Source organism: Staurois parvus, unplaced genomic scaffold (assembly GCF_062004578.1).
Source record: "Staurois parvus isolate SC_StPar_1 unplaced genomic scaffold, SC_StPar_1.0 ptg000147l, whole genome shotgun sequence".
Classification (NCBI taxonomy): Eukaryota; Metazoa; Chordata; class Amphibia; order Anura; family Ranidae; genus Staurois; species Staurois parvus.
The window spans coordinates 8,841,452-8,855,362 of record NW_028317943.1 but is presented as its reverse complement, the minus strand read 5'-3'; the positions used below and the strand labels follow the sequence as shown (position 1 = coordinate 8,855,362).

Genomic DNA, 13,911 nt, shown 5'->3' with positions numbered 1-13,911 from the left:
GTAGAATACAATGGAAATCGCAAAGCAAATCACAAGAAATCGTTGAACATCTTCACAAGTCGCAATAAAGTCTTCAGAAATCGCACCTGAAATCCTGCTGAAACCGCACAGAAACAATTTTAAATCGCAGCAGTGTGACCGGTGACTTAGTATAAAAAATAAAAGGTTTTAAAAAAACTAAACTAAAACAAAAAAAAAAATTTTGCCTTCAGTTATACTTTAAGTGCCCGGTCATACTGGTGCGATTTCAGATGCGATTTGCGAATTGAAATCACACCTGAAAATGCAATAATAATGGTAAACAGGACAAATAAAGAGGATGAATTTCCTTAATGGGGGGCACAGAATGCAATAAAAACTGACAAGGGTTCTAATCCCCCTTCACTCTATCCAAAACTAAAAAAAAAAATTTTGCCTTCAGTTATACTTTAAGTGTCCAGTGATACCGGTGCGATTTGAGAATTGAAATCGCACCTAAAATCGACAGTGTCTTAACATATGCGATTTGCTGCAGCGCGGTTTCTACAGTAGTTCTTCCATTACTTTTCTGAAGTTTTGTGCGATTTCACATGCGTAGAATACAATGGAAATCGCAAAGCAAATCACAAGAAATTGTTGAACATCTTCACAATTCGCAATAAAGTCTTCAGAAATTGCACTTGAAATCGTGCTGAAATCGCACACAAACAATTTTAAATTGCAGCAGTGTGACCGGTGACTTAGTATAAAAAAGAAATAAAAGGTTTAAAAAAAAAAAGAAAAGACAGCTACATAAACAAAATAAAGAAAAACCTTTTTAAAAATTTCTGCCCCCCCATGTTTTTAAACTCAAACATCAATGTCAGACACACATGTTCGAAAACAACAATTGTGCAGCACCTATTAGGCATCCCTGATCCCTACCTGAAGGTTTCTTAAAACATTCGCTATGCATAATTTTGCATACTGTTGTTTTTCACCATTTTGCATGTACACACAATTTTTTAGACTTGGCATATTTGGTATCTATTTACTCAACACAATTTATCTATTTACTAAAACTGGAGATTATTTTGTGTTGGTGTTCACTAAAATGAATGTGAGTGTATTTTTTTTACTGAACCAATAAATTTGACAAACAGTAGCACATTATTCTGCAATATAAAAATAAATAAATTTGCCACCGCCTTCATTTTATTCAACAGGGTCTCTGCTTTCAGAAATTCTATAATGTTTTGAGTTTTTTAGGTTTTTAGCACATGTGCACAACAGGAATTAAAAAAAAAAAAAAGCAGCAAAAGGGTTAAAATGTAAGCTCCTAAGCAAAAATCTAAAGTGTTGTCATGTCTTTTACAGAGAAAGAGAAATGAATTCCAGATAATCAAGAAACGCATGAGTGACTTTGCTAGAACCTGAGCCCCTGTGTGTCTTTCAGGATCTTAGCAGTTATGTAGGTAGGTAGGAGGTGCTCCCAGCTCTACACGCTTCAGTCTGATGCAATCCTTTGTCTGCACAGTAGAGTACGCACATCCATTTGGTACAGCTGCTTCTTTCCTGTCTCCTCCATCCATCCCTCCAGCAAGTGATCCTAGCTCCCCATCTTTGGATGTACTGCCTAGTCCTCACTGTGGAACTACCTCAACACCTTCAACGTATAGGTAAGACCTTGCTGCTTAGAAGCACAGAGTAGCTAGCATCCTTGTATGGCGTCTAACATGTGCTCAAGGTCCCTGTGACTTCTATGATTAGCTGTCACTGGGGAATATATTATATTCTCTGATCAGAATACTTTGTTAAGCTGGGGGAACAGATCCGGTACATCCTGTTCTTCTGTGGATGTCCTGTGGCATGGCAGTTATGTGACCACAGTCTCCTTGGACAGGGCACTTCATTTATGGCATGTCCTTCTGGATGGGGCTGGTATGTTCACAGATGGATGTAAATAGCAGCACGTTTTCATGGCGTGTCCTTATTAAATGGAGTGCATTGACGGTCACTGGGGTATATTATCTCTGGATGAGACTGAATGACCCATTTCGATGAGACTGAATGACCCATTTCATGCGACCCAAAGGCAGAGTCACACGGCCGCTCCTATTTCTATGTCACAGATGAATCTAGAGCTGAATAGCTTCCCACCCCTCCTCCCTTTCATGCACTCTTCTTTTTCTACCTAGACAGATAACACACTGGATAATATTAATAATTATCCCACAACTGTCACTTTTTTTTTTTTTACAAGCCTGATGTAGGATTGCATTGGATTGCTGCCTTTATAACATGATGATGCTTTGGAGGGAAAAGTGCTGCCACCCCCTTAGTATTTCCTATACAATCGAAGTGGAATATTTTATTGATCGGTGTTATAAAACACATAAGCGATGACGAAGGTTGGTGATGACTGTACTTTAATGAGCTGGCACATGACTGGGAGGGAGCCTCATGGACGGAGGTGGTTGTGACGTCACGGCACTTCATCATCTACATATAGAGGTCTCTAGGCGTTTGTCAGCTGACCCCTCCAGTGAAAGCATCGTCGCACTGTTCACAATGTACTGCAAAGCAGCAGCTGTGACATTGAATCCTGCATGGCTTTAAAGCTTATGTCAAGCAATAGCAGTGTGTTCTCTGGTGGGTTTATGTTTCCTTACCAAGACAACATTGCTGTAACGTGGGAAATTCCTCTGTGATTGGTCATTGAGGAATGACGTTGCAGGAAGCGAGGCTTTCCATCCTCCATAATCCTCTTAGCACATGCAGTATAATCTTGGATTCTGATCTGCGTGTAAAGGAAAAAGGGAGCACAGACATATATCACATGCCTTTTCTGGCTCTTCTTTGCTTTAGAGAATTATCTATTATATTGTGTGTGAATTAAAAAAAAAAAGAAATAGTCTACGGGATTCATCGTTTAAAACATTACGCCACATAAAATAACAATTATTATAATTGTTGTTGATAATAATCGCCATCACAGTACTCTTAAAAATGGAAAGCTAAGGAGTTGTCAACAGCAACTAATTGGTTTTCAGCTGTAATTTTTATAGTCCACCTCCCACGCTCGACTGCAGGACTTCTCCAGGACTTCCCCCATCCTCTGGAGCTCACTACCCCAATCCATCAGACTGTCACCTACCCTCCTCACCTTTAATCGCACCCTGAAAACCCATCTCTTCAGGGAAGCCTACCCCACCCTCACCTAACAGCCGATCTCCTCCACTCCATCTCCCCCAGCCACTTCCTCCTGTACCACTATCCCCTCCCTCCTAGATTGTAAGCGCGAAAGAGCAGGGCCCTCGTGTATTGTTTTGTTACTGTATTGTCTCATGTTCCCGCACTATAATGTACAGCGCTGAGCAAACCTTTCTGCCGCTATATAAATACTGTATAATAATAATAGTGCAGGTTAAAGCGGTATTAAACCCAAAAGCAAACATTTATTATATTGCAGCTTACCATTTCTTAGATATGGTGGCTGCATTAGTTTTCTTTTTTATGTTTTTCTTCCTTCAATTTGACCTGGTGATCCTGTCAGTTAGTCTGTTGTTTTTCAACAGAACAAGCTGTCCTGCAGCAAAGACTAAAGATAGGTATTTTCCTATTTTGATTACGCTGAGTGGGAATGAGGAGGTAGTAAAGGCCACCTTTATAATTATTATTATTATACAGGATTTATATAGCACCAACAGTTTGCTCAGCGCTTTACAATATAAGGGAGACAATACAGCAACAATACAGTTCAATACAAGAGGGTTAGGAGCATGGGCGGACTGACAACTTATGGGGCCCCTGGGCAATAGGGGATCATGGGGCCCCTGTGTCCTTGCCCAAACTCAAAAAAGCCTATGAAAAAGGTACCAGAGGCATCTCATGGAGCCCCCTACTGACCCCGGGCCCTTGGGCAGTGCCCGAGTTTCCAAATGGTCAGTCCGCCCCTGGTTAGGAGGGTCCTGCTCCTCGGAGCTTACAATCTAAGTTGCCCTTAAAGCGGAGTTCCACCCAAAAGGGGAAGTTCCACTTTAAAGACTGGTTCCCTACTCCCCATTAAGGATTGGCATCTTTGGGGAGCAGGGGGGGGGCAGGTACCCGAAATTGACTGGTACCCGCTCCCACTTCCACTGCGACCGGAAGTGGAAGTTGTCCTCCTACCCTCCCTCCTCATAATCTTTTGGAACACATGACAAGTAGTGTATTTAGGTTTTGTGCTGCCCTAGGCAACACAAACATCATCTGCCCACACGGGCACCCCCCCTTCCCCCTCTTGCGGAGAGAACCTGACAATGCTGACATTGACCAACAACACCCCTGTCTCCCACCCGGGACAGCCTTTCACTGCCCCCCCAGCGATAGAGAAAAAGACACTCATCTTCACAGCTCCCCAGGAACGAAAGTCAGGCTCTACATACACCATCAAGCAGCCTGCAGCCTCTCTCGGATCCCACCTGGTTCCCATGGCAAAGCGTGTCCCTTCTCTCCTCCCTTCTTCCGGGGGAAGGTGCTGCCCCCCTGAAAGCTGCTGCCCTAGGCAAGTGCCTTGTTTGCCTTGTGATAAATACGCCCCTGTACGTGACAGGTCCCAGAAGACTACGGGGCCATTCAGGAAGCGCAGTGCTACTCATGTGCAGTGGGCACCCAGCTGTGAAGCCGCAAGCTGTCACAGCCGGGTGCCCACACTGAAGATGCCGGTGCCTGGAACACAGGACGGCTGGTTAAACGGGCTGCGGGGAGGACACTGCGGGATCGTGGGACAGGTGAATGGCTGTTTTTTAAAAGTCAGCAGCTACAGTTTTTGTAGCTGCTGACTTTTATTTTTTTACAGTGTGAGTGGAACTCCGCTTTAAGTAAGCATACCCCTATTAAATACTGATGCTGTTAACATAATACAAGGTGGGGTTTTTTTAGCCGTCTTTTGTCAAAGCATTTGTGAACCAATAGGCTCATCTGTCAAAGGCTGTCTTGTAGTCATTTTATTCCGGCACAATGGGCCCTCATACATATCTATAGTATGTTGGTGTCTCCCATGGCTATAAACGCTTAGGCTGCATTCACACTTGAGCGTGGACAGGTGACCGCAATGTCACCCTTGATCAGCAATATTGGGACCAAATGTGGACAACAACCAGTCCTTTAGACCCCGCTCATATCTGGTGTTTTGGGATCTTGGCCAGAATCACTGCGAATCTGCCCATGATCCAAAATTGCACTGCAATAGTGGCAAAACGCACCACTTGTGTTTGGGTGCCATTAATTTTCAAACTCCCCTGAAATGTGGTATGGTTTTGCCACGATTGTTGAATGATAAATCATGCTGCAATTATAGAAAACCTCATAGAGCAAAGCTTATTACACAAATGAAGCTACTGCTCCTTTTTGGGCAACAAGCTTTGAGCAATTGCAGAATAATGTATTGTGTGACAATCACGGGAGAACACCACCAAGTTTAGGTGCCATTGAAAATGGATGGTACCCAAACAATCGTGGTGTGTTTTCCTGCTACTGCAGTGCGATTTGGGATCATGGGAAGAATCACAGCAATTCTGCCCAAGATCTTAAAACTCCAGATGTGAATGGGGCCTTAATATTACGGCCCTAGAATCAATTTATGTAATGCCCCCCCACTGGTACCTAGTCCCAGACAGGGTAAGCAAATGTGTCCCCGGCTATCCATCTTGCTTCCAGGAATGTGAAAAAAAACTAGGGTCCCATTTTGGTGAGGCTGCATGACAACGCAAACCTTTTGGCAGAAAAAGCCTCCTAGATATCACTAATGTGCAATTTAGGCTCCAAATGCAAGTGCTAATGGCTGCAAACTTTGCCTCATTGAAAAGAAAAACTAGGATCACACAATATGAAACATGAAAAGATGAAATCCTATCCGACAGTGCTGTATCATGTCATGATGTTGGAAGAATTTGGTGTTACCCAGAGTTCTCACTCATGCAAATTGAGGGTTGCCAGGGAATTTGATATGCCTAGAGAAAACTGGCTTTAAAATTTTCTCCAGCTTTGCTAAGGTTCTGGAGTTCTAAAGCCTGGCAGAGTATTGGGTGGGATGAAGCATTCGACCCTGGGTTCAGGTATTATGGACAATCTGCCCACTGATTTCCAGGTGTGCACAGCCCTTTTTAATACAGGGGCTGACTATGGTTCAGGGCTCCACCCTTTTGAGGAGAACACTGTGCTGCCAGGGAGCAGAAGAATGGACATATGAGGGACTTTCTACATTGACATGACAGGCCAACATTTTGCTGCACGTGTGTATGTGTGAACACTCTTGTGTTCTGGAATGAGAGTTTCGGGACTGGGGACTGTGTTGTCCAATGTGAGCTGCTATACAGCCAGGAAACAGTTTTTTCTTTGAATGCTGTATGAAACTGAAACCCCTGTGATGGAATCCAGATGGAAGGAACCTTTACTTTTAATTAAAATGGGCAAAGAAAACCATGCAGCATATGTTAGTGGCAGGACTGAAATTTATGATAAGTGCTACAGTTGAGCTGAACCCTCCACACCACATTAGGAGATAGGATCACCAAGTATACCAAAGTCTGGTATGGGTAGATACAGTGAAGGAAATAAGTATTTGATCCCTTGCTGATTTTGAATGTTTGCCCACTCACAAAGAAATTATCAGTCTAAAAATCGAATGGTAGGTGTATTGTAACACTGAGAGACAGAATAGCAACGAAAAATTCAAAAGAAATGCACTGATTTGCATGTTCATTAGGGAAATAAGTATTTGATCCCCCATCATTCAGCAGGATTTCTCGCTACCAGGTGTCTTTCATACAGGTAACAAGCTGAGATTAGAATCAGTCTCTTAAAGGGAGTGCTGCTAATCTCATTTTGTTACCTGTATAAAAGACACCTGTCCACAGGAGCAATCAAACTATCAAATTCCAAACTCTCCACCATAGCAAGGACAAAGAGCTGTCCAAGGATGTCAGGGACAAGATTGTAGACCTACACAAGGCTGGACAGGGCTACCAAACTATCGCCAAGCAGCTTGGTGAGAAGGTGACAACAGTTGGTGCAATCATTCGCAAATGGAAGAAACACAAAACAACTGTCAGTCTTCCTAGGTCTGGTGGACCATGCAATATCACCTCGTGGAGTGTCAATGATCATGAGAACAGTGAGGAATTATCCCAGAACTACACGTGATGATCTTGTAAATGATCTCCAGCCAGCTGGGACCACAGTCACCAAGAAAACAATTGGTAACTGCTGACTGTTAATACAAGGACACTTGCCTGTCTAGGGGTCCAGCTCTGTCGTCACCTAGGCTAGTTCTTCACTAACCTCCGGGTTCCAGGTGCTGGCATTGCAAGTAAGGGAAACCAAAAGTGAAGCCTTGCGGCTTCACAGTCGGTTTCCTGCTGCACGTGCGCTAGTCGTGCTGCACCTTGTGATTGTCCCATAGTCTTCTGAGACCTGTGAAGTGTCCTAGAAGGCTGCGGGGGAAGAGGGGATGCAAACAAGCAGAGTCCCATTTTGGGTGGAGCTCTGATTTAAATGTGTATTCTTAAGGTGGTTGTAAACCCTTACAAAAACCCAGTGAAGTGATTGGCCTCAGGAGACACACAGAGAAGGAACAAATCCAGCTACATAACTTGTACCCGATTATCTGTAGCCCTGTCTTCTCTAAAGCCTTTCAAAGTGCCGAATTTATACAGCTTTCACAAGGCAGGGAGCAGTGAACTGAAGTTACACTTTTCAGAGCTCAGTAAGAGCTGATTGGAAGGAAGGGACACCCTCCCCTTCACACAGCACACAGGAACAGATCTGAGACTGTCAATCAAAGTCTTTGTTCTAGAGGTCCCTCCCTGTCACCTTTTTTCTCTTGGTGTCACGAAAACCTGATGTGACTCATGCAGATAGCAGAGAAACGATACAGCACACATGACAAATGACACTTATTGCTCTACATTGAGACAAGTACACACTCTAGAAGGATATGCTTTGTTCATATTCCACGTCTGAGGTTTACAACCACTTTAACTCCAAAAGTACCTTATATTGCTCTCAGCTTCCTTCAAAATCTCCAGATTCCATTTTTCACTGCTGTAATCCAAGTTCCTGTTAGAGGGTGGCTACATTTATTCTCCACAATCCCACTGTATGTTGGAACATGGCCACCCCCTCTTGCTCACTCCTAAAATGGATTATGGACTATGGGATTTGTAATGTGCATAGAGAAGTGCTCATGAACGCATTTAACATGCACTGCTTGTTCCAAACAAGTGGAAGTAAAGAGGAAAAGGAGAAGTTTGGAAGCAAGGGAGAAAGTTACAAAAAACATTGAAAAACGATTTAATGAAAAATAGATTACAGGGCCACTGATTACTAAATGTGTATGGATTATTTTTGGAGAATAAGGATATTGTTTAATGCAGCATTAACCGTATTGTAACATTCAGTAAACACACAGAGAAAATTAACTATGATGAATATGTAAAGCGGAGTTCCACCCTAAAGGGGAAGTTCCGCTTTAATGCTTTGTCCCCCGCTCCCCATTGAGGATTGGCACCTTTGGGGAGCAGGCACCCGAATTTGACAGGTACCTCCTCCCATTTTCATTGTGATCACCTAGGCGATTGGAAGTGGAAGTTGTCCTCCCTCCCCGTAGTCTTCTGGGACACTTTACAGGTCCCAGAAGACTATGGGGCCATTTACAAAGTGCACTACTTCTCACGCATGCGCAGTGGGCACCCAGCTGTGAAGCCGCAAGCTGTCACAGATGGGTGCCCACACTAAAGATGCCGGCACCAGGGAGAGAAGACGGTCAGTGAAACCAGCAGTGGTGAGGAAGCCACTGGACCGAGGAACAGGTAAGTGGCTGTATTTTTTTTTCAGTTGGAACTCCGCTTTAAAGTGTGCATGAGAAGGCTTGAAATTGCATGTAAAGGAAGAAGTTACAATGCACATTATTGCACGTACATATACAAACTTGTGTTCTTTTCATTTAGGAAAAAAAACAGGTTCACTCTACTGCTCCTGTGTCTACTTTTCCTGACCTCCCCCTCCCCTATCCTCTATGGCCTAGTGAGGAAAGGAAGCCCTGCAGGGCTATAGCACATTTTTCACACGCACAGGCTTGCTTTAACAGTCAGGCATTTTTTTTTGAGAAAGAGGAGAGCAATGTCAGCCCTGTATCTCCTAAGACAGGTCTACGTTGAAATACATGTAGCCATTCTGTTGTTTTTTAAATGACCTAAAGTGGAACTATACTGCATATGAGCACCACAAACCAAAATTGAAATTTAATTTGTTTTTAATATTTAATGCAAACTCCCCCATCCATCCATGTCTCCATGCTTTATTTTGCTGGGAAATCACCCATGTCCGTTTACAAACAGAGAGGTGGACCCGTTCGGTCCACTCGTGTGTAAGGGGCCTTAAGTAGATAAGTGCTGACTAGGGAAGAGAAAATCATGGGTTCAATTGGTGGGAGGTTTGGCAAATCCAGTGTAAATTCTGCTGGCTTACATACAGTGGGGAAAATAATTATTTGATCCCCTGAAAATTTTGTAAGTTTTCCCACTTTTTTTACCATTTGCAAATAATTGCTCCAGCAGTTGTCTCCTTCTCACCAAGCTTCTTGCTGATGGCCTTGTAGCCCATTCCAGCCTTGTGCAGGTCTACCATCTTATCCCTGACGTCCTTTGACAACTCTTTGGTCTTGCCCATGGTGGGGCTCAAGAAAGAGATTCTGTGGACATGTGTCTTTTATACACATAAGAAGTTGGCGTTCGGAGCACCTTCTTAAATTTACAGTACTAATTTTTGTACCACATCAACACATAGCCAGTCTATAGGAGTCAGAATTTTTGTTGGTTGGTAGGGGATCAAATGCTTATTTTACTCACTGAACTGCAACTCAATTTATAACATTTGTATCATGTGTTTTTTTCTCTATCATTTAAAATACACCTATGATAAAAATTATAGACCCTTCATTTCTATGTAAGTGGGCAAACTTACAAAATCTGCAGGGGATCAAAAAATATTTTCCCCGCTGTATAACAGCACCCCTACAAGGGGGATTTTTCTATAAGTCTCCCAATGCTACCTCCACCACCTTGTTGGGGGTCTATTAATTGCAATAGAAGCCCTTGTCCGTTATCAATGGAACAAAGGTGCTTTGCAAGAGGGGGAGGCTTTTCTGCCCTCGCTTTCAAGGTATCCCTACCCCCAACAGAAATTATAATCACACACTCAGTGCTTTCATTTTCCTTGCCACCCAGGCTGCATGCTTGGATAAAGGTCTGCGTTAAATTGTAAGAGAAACAATAAAAAGAAAAAACAGTTCAACTTAAACTAAGGGTCCTAACAATATAAAATACAGAGCAATAACCCCCCAAAATAAATGGAAACTGTTGCTCCCTGAAACAAAAGCCCATTTTTTAAAAAGGAAAGCCTTGCAGCAGAAAGAGGTTGCTATGGAAGGACAACAGCTAATAGTGACTTACAACTTACCGTAAAGTGGTTGTAAATCCTCACATATACCCAGTGAAGTGAACGGCCTGGTGATACATAGAGATTAAACAAATCCTCCTACATATGTTGTACCTGTCTTTCTGCAGTCTTTTCTCCTCTACATGCATTAAAAGTGCTGAATTTATAAAGCTTGTCTGTGAGGTCAAAAAAAGGGTGTAGAGAGCTGAAATTACAGAGTGGAGAGCTCAGGGCCCTTCACAGCCCCCTTCCAGCTTTCTAACTGACCCTAATCTTTCTTTATGTAGTTTGTCAGCTTCCCCAGTTCCATATAAGACCCAAACCTGAACTTCATCCTTAGTGCTGTTGATCTATCTGCATTACCCCCTTCTTTTCTGCATGACCTTTATATGGTGATAAGCTGTCTACATTTTACATTTTAGGCTCAAAAATAATGAGTCTGAACCAACCTCTTTACTGTTTGTTCCTAGGTAAAGCCACAGTTTCCTTTTTTCTTGGTTTGGACGCTGCAACATACTTAAAATGACATTACTTCAGACATTCTTATATCTACTGTCAACCCTAGCTGTCCACATTCCCCCCTCGTTCTTCAAAATAGTTAATTCCCCCTTTCTAGACATCCTGAATTGCTATGCGGCAGCATACATCACACAGTTACCGGATTGGAAAATACATGGCAGCTTAAAACACTGGATAAACCTAGAGATGGCCTCCTCAAGCTTCCTCTTACACCATCTGCCATAGTATCGATCTCACATGCTCTCCCATCTGAGAACCCTTCTGATAACTGGGCCACTATTAAATATTGCACACAAGCATTTCTGAAATATAAACTCTCTTCAATTAATTCTTTAATTAGTAAATCAACCGCAATAGTTTTTTTTTTTTTTGTAACTGAGGAACTGCTGTTTATACCTCTCACTAAGTGAATGCATTGTTCTTTTGGTGACCACAGACTCCTCAATATATATTTCTATAGGTCTAATGGATGCATTGTACAATCCAAAAATACCCTAAGTAAAGAATAAAAAAAAAAAGCTACAGCTTCCAAAAATTTAGGATGTGACTCTTTTTTTCTGGTTTGGGCCTGCTTCGCTGTGGAACCTAATCCTCCGCATTGTGTAAAAAGAAGGTTTGATCTTGTCTTCTCTGATCCTTCCCTTCTTCTATTGTCCCCAATCCATCTGCTGATAGTACAGCGCCCTAGGAGACACTCTGCACATGCTCAGTTTGGTGTGTATTGCTAGAGTGTTTTTTCTCTTTGGGAGGATGCTTGTGATCAGCACAGGGCCAATTAGCACTGTCCAGACAGAGGGTCAGGGGTCATACCACCTAATAAGACAGTCAGAGGAGTATAAAAACTCCTCCTACAAGCATTAACCTGTGCTCGGCCAGACAATGATAGAAGTGAAATGATTGCAATATATTGCTGATGAGAAAGGTATTTAGCAGTTTATATTTACTGAAATAATTTCATTTCCATGTTCTGTGTACTGTGGGAGACCAGATATAGTGAATGCCGGGTCCTGGGTTTAGTAACACTTTAGGATGCTCTTGGATTTTTACGTTTGTCTGTAGTAATTTTGAAAAACTGTTTACCATTTGTTCTTTAGTATCATACTCTTTAGCAAAACCACTGCCAACCACAGAATTGAGAGAGGAAATGACTGGCAGGCCTCTCCTCTCTTTTACATAGGAAGTGATAAAATTGTATCTGATGTTGTGCACATACATTTAGTCCTCATGCACACTGGAGGTTTTTATAGCTGCTGTTTTTGGCTTTTGCCATTTTTTTCTACAGCTAGTAACCCCCCCCCCCCCCCCCCAGCATTTTATCCTATGTGTCCATGCACACATAGACTGTAGTCAGCGTTTTTGGCAGAGGCGTTTTTTTGCTGGAAAAAAACCCAGAACTAGTGGGTTTTTTGTTAAAAAAAAAATGCTAAAAAACGCGGCTAAACGCTAATGCAAAAATGCTGAAATGCTCATGTTTTTAAGATGACTTTACACATCTAATGTTTCCAGCCTTATTAAAATGCCCAGTGTGCATGGAGCCTTACAGGGAACCTGTCATGAGTTACATATGTCAACTGCCGGCTTGGAAAATAATGCAAATAAAAGGTTATATTTAGGTAATTTCTAAATAATGTTAATTGTCATTATGGCATTATTTATAAGAATTTATTAATACACCAATAAGCAGCAGAATGAAGTGCAACAATTTATCTCAAACTAATGGTGGTGCCTTAAATATGATCAATTTTATAGTTAACATTTACTAAGTAAATCATTTACTAAATGGAAACTGCCAGTGTTGGGAGGAACTTCAGGTTTTCCTTTAAATTTTTCAAAATTCTGGTGGAGTCTTAAATTTACTAATACCCATAGTTAACATTTACTAAGTAAATAACTTACTAAATGGAAACTGCCAGTGTTGGGAAGAACTCCAGGTTTTCCTTTAAATGTATTGCAATGTAATGGAAAAAAAAACATAGAAAAACAAATTTCCCTGCAATACTCACCTCTTCTCTGGTGCTACCCCTACACAGACTCACTCACTGCTCATGGGACTGACCAGCCTCCACTCCTCATCCTAGTTGAATGGCACCCAATGTCATTCAGCCCACTTCTTGTGAGCCCAGACTGTCAATGACCATGTCCACCCTTCCCCAAGGAGCGTCATCATGCCTGTCTGGGGTTACAGTACAGATGTACAAAACGGCACATATCACACATCACATGAGAGTGTTCTATCCATCAGTAAGGGTCTCCAATACCTTTAAAAAAATGAAAAACCTGGAAATAAGATTTAAAGTAAGTAAGATGTAATTTTTAAATTACAAGGAATTTCAGGGAGGGGTGAGAGAGGCTTTGAGGGTGCGGGGTGTTACTTTAAATCTACATGCAAATGATTTACCGTATTTTATGTACAGTTCAAAAAATGTCAGTAACCTATAGAAAACAACGAGATTTCAATTTTACTTAAATGTATTTGTATTCACATTCCTTAGCTGGGTACACTGGGTACACTCATGCATTTGTCACGCAGACACATGTGCACCATGTTTGTTTTTAGTTAATCAGATTAAAGTATCCCTGCTACATTGCCCAAGATCAACAGTCTGGTGAGTGAGATTATGACCTTCCTAAATCAGTCAAGCTAGTTATCCTGTGCAGATCAACCCACACTGGAGTTGAACCAATCTGTAACTCTTAAATGAATACTGCATGTTTACTCTGCATGTTGACTCTTAGTAAATAACATTTTAAAAATGTTGAATCATTTTTTTATTTACTTTTTGACATTGTGACAAGTTAAATTACTTGCTATAGGCAACACTAATTATTTAATAAAAATACTCACTGAATATTCAATAAAACTGAACAGTAGGTTTACTAAAAATTTTCAGAAAATACATATTTATGTGAACCATGGGTCACACTTTTATTGGTTATGAACCCATGTTATTGTTG

General features: G+C 41.8%; 1 protein-coding gene across 1 annotated transcript in view; it reads left to right on the top strand.

The window, feature by feature from the left end:
• The first annotated feature begins 1,473 nt into the window (after positions 1–1,473).
• The window catches only part of SLC38A1 (solute carrier family 38 member 1), a 124,069-nt gene continuing 111,631 nt past the window's right edge, over positions 1,474–13,911 (top strand). The window contains exon 1 of the mRNA XM_089674015.1: positions 1,474–1,637. The gene's annotated coding sequence lies outside the window, so the exon portion shown is untranslated. The remainder of the gene's footprint in view (positions 1,638–13,911) is intronic.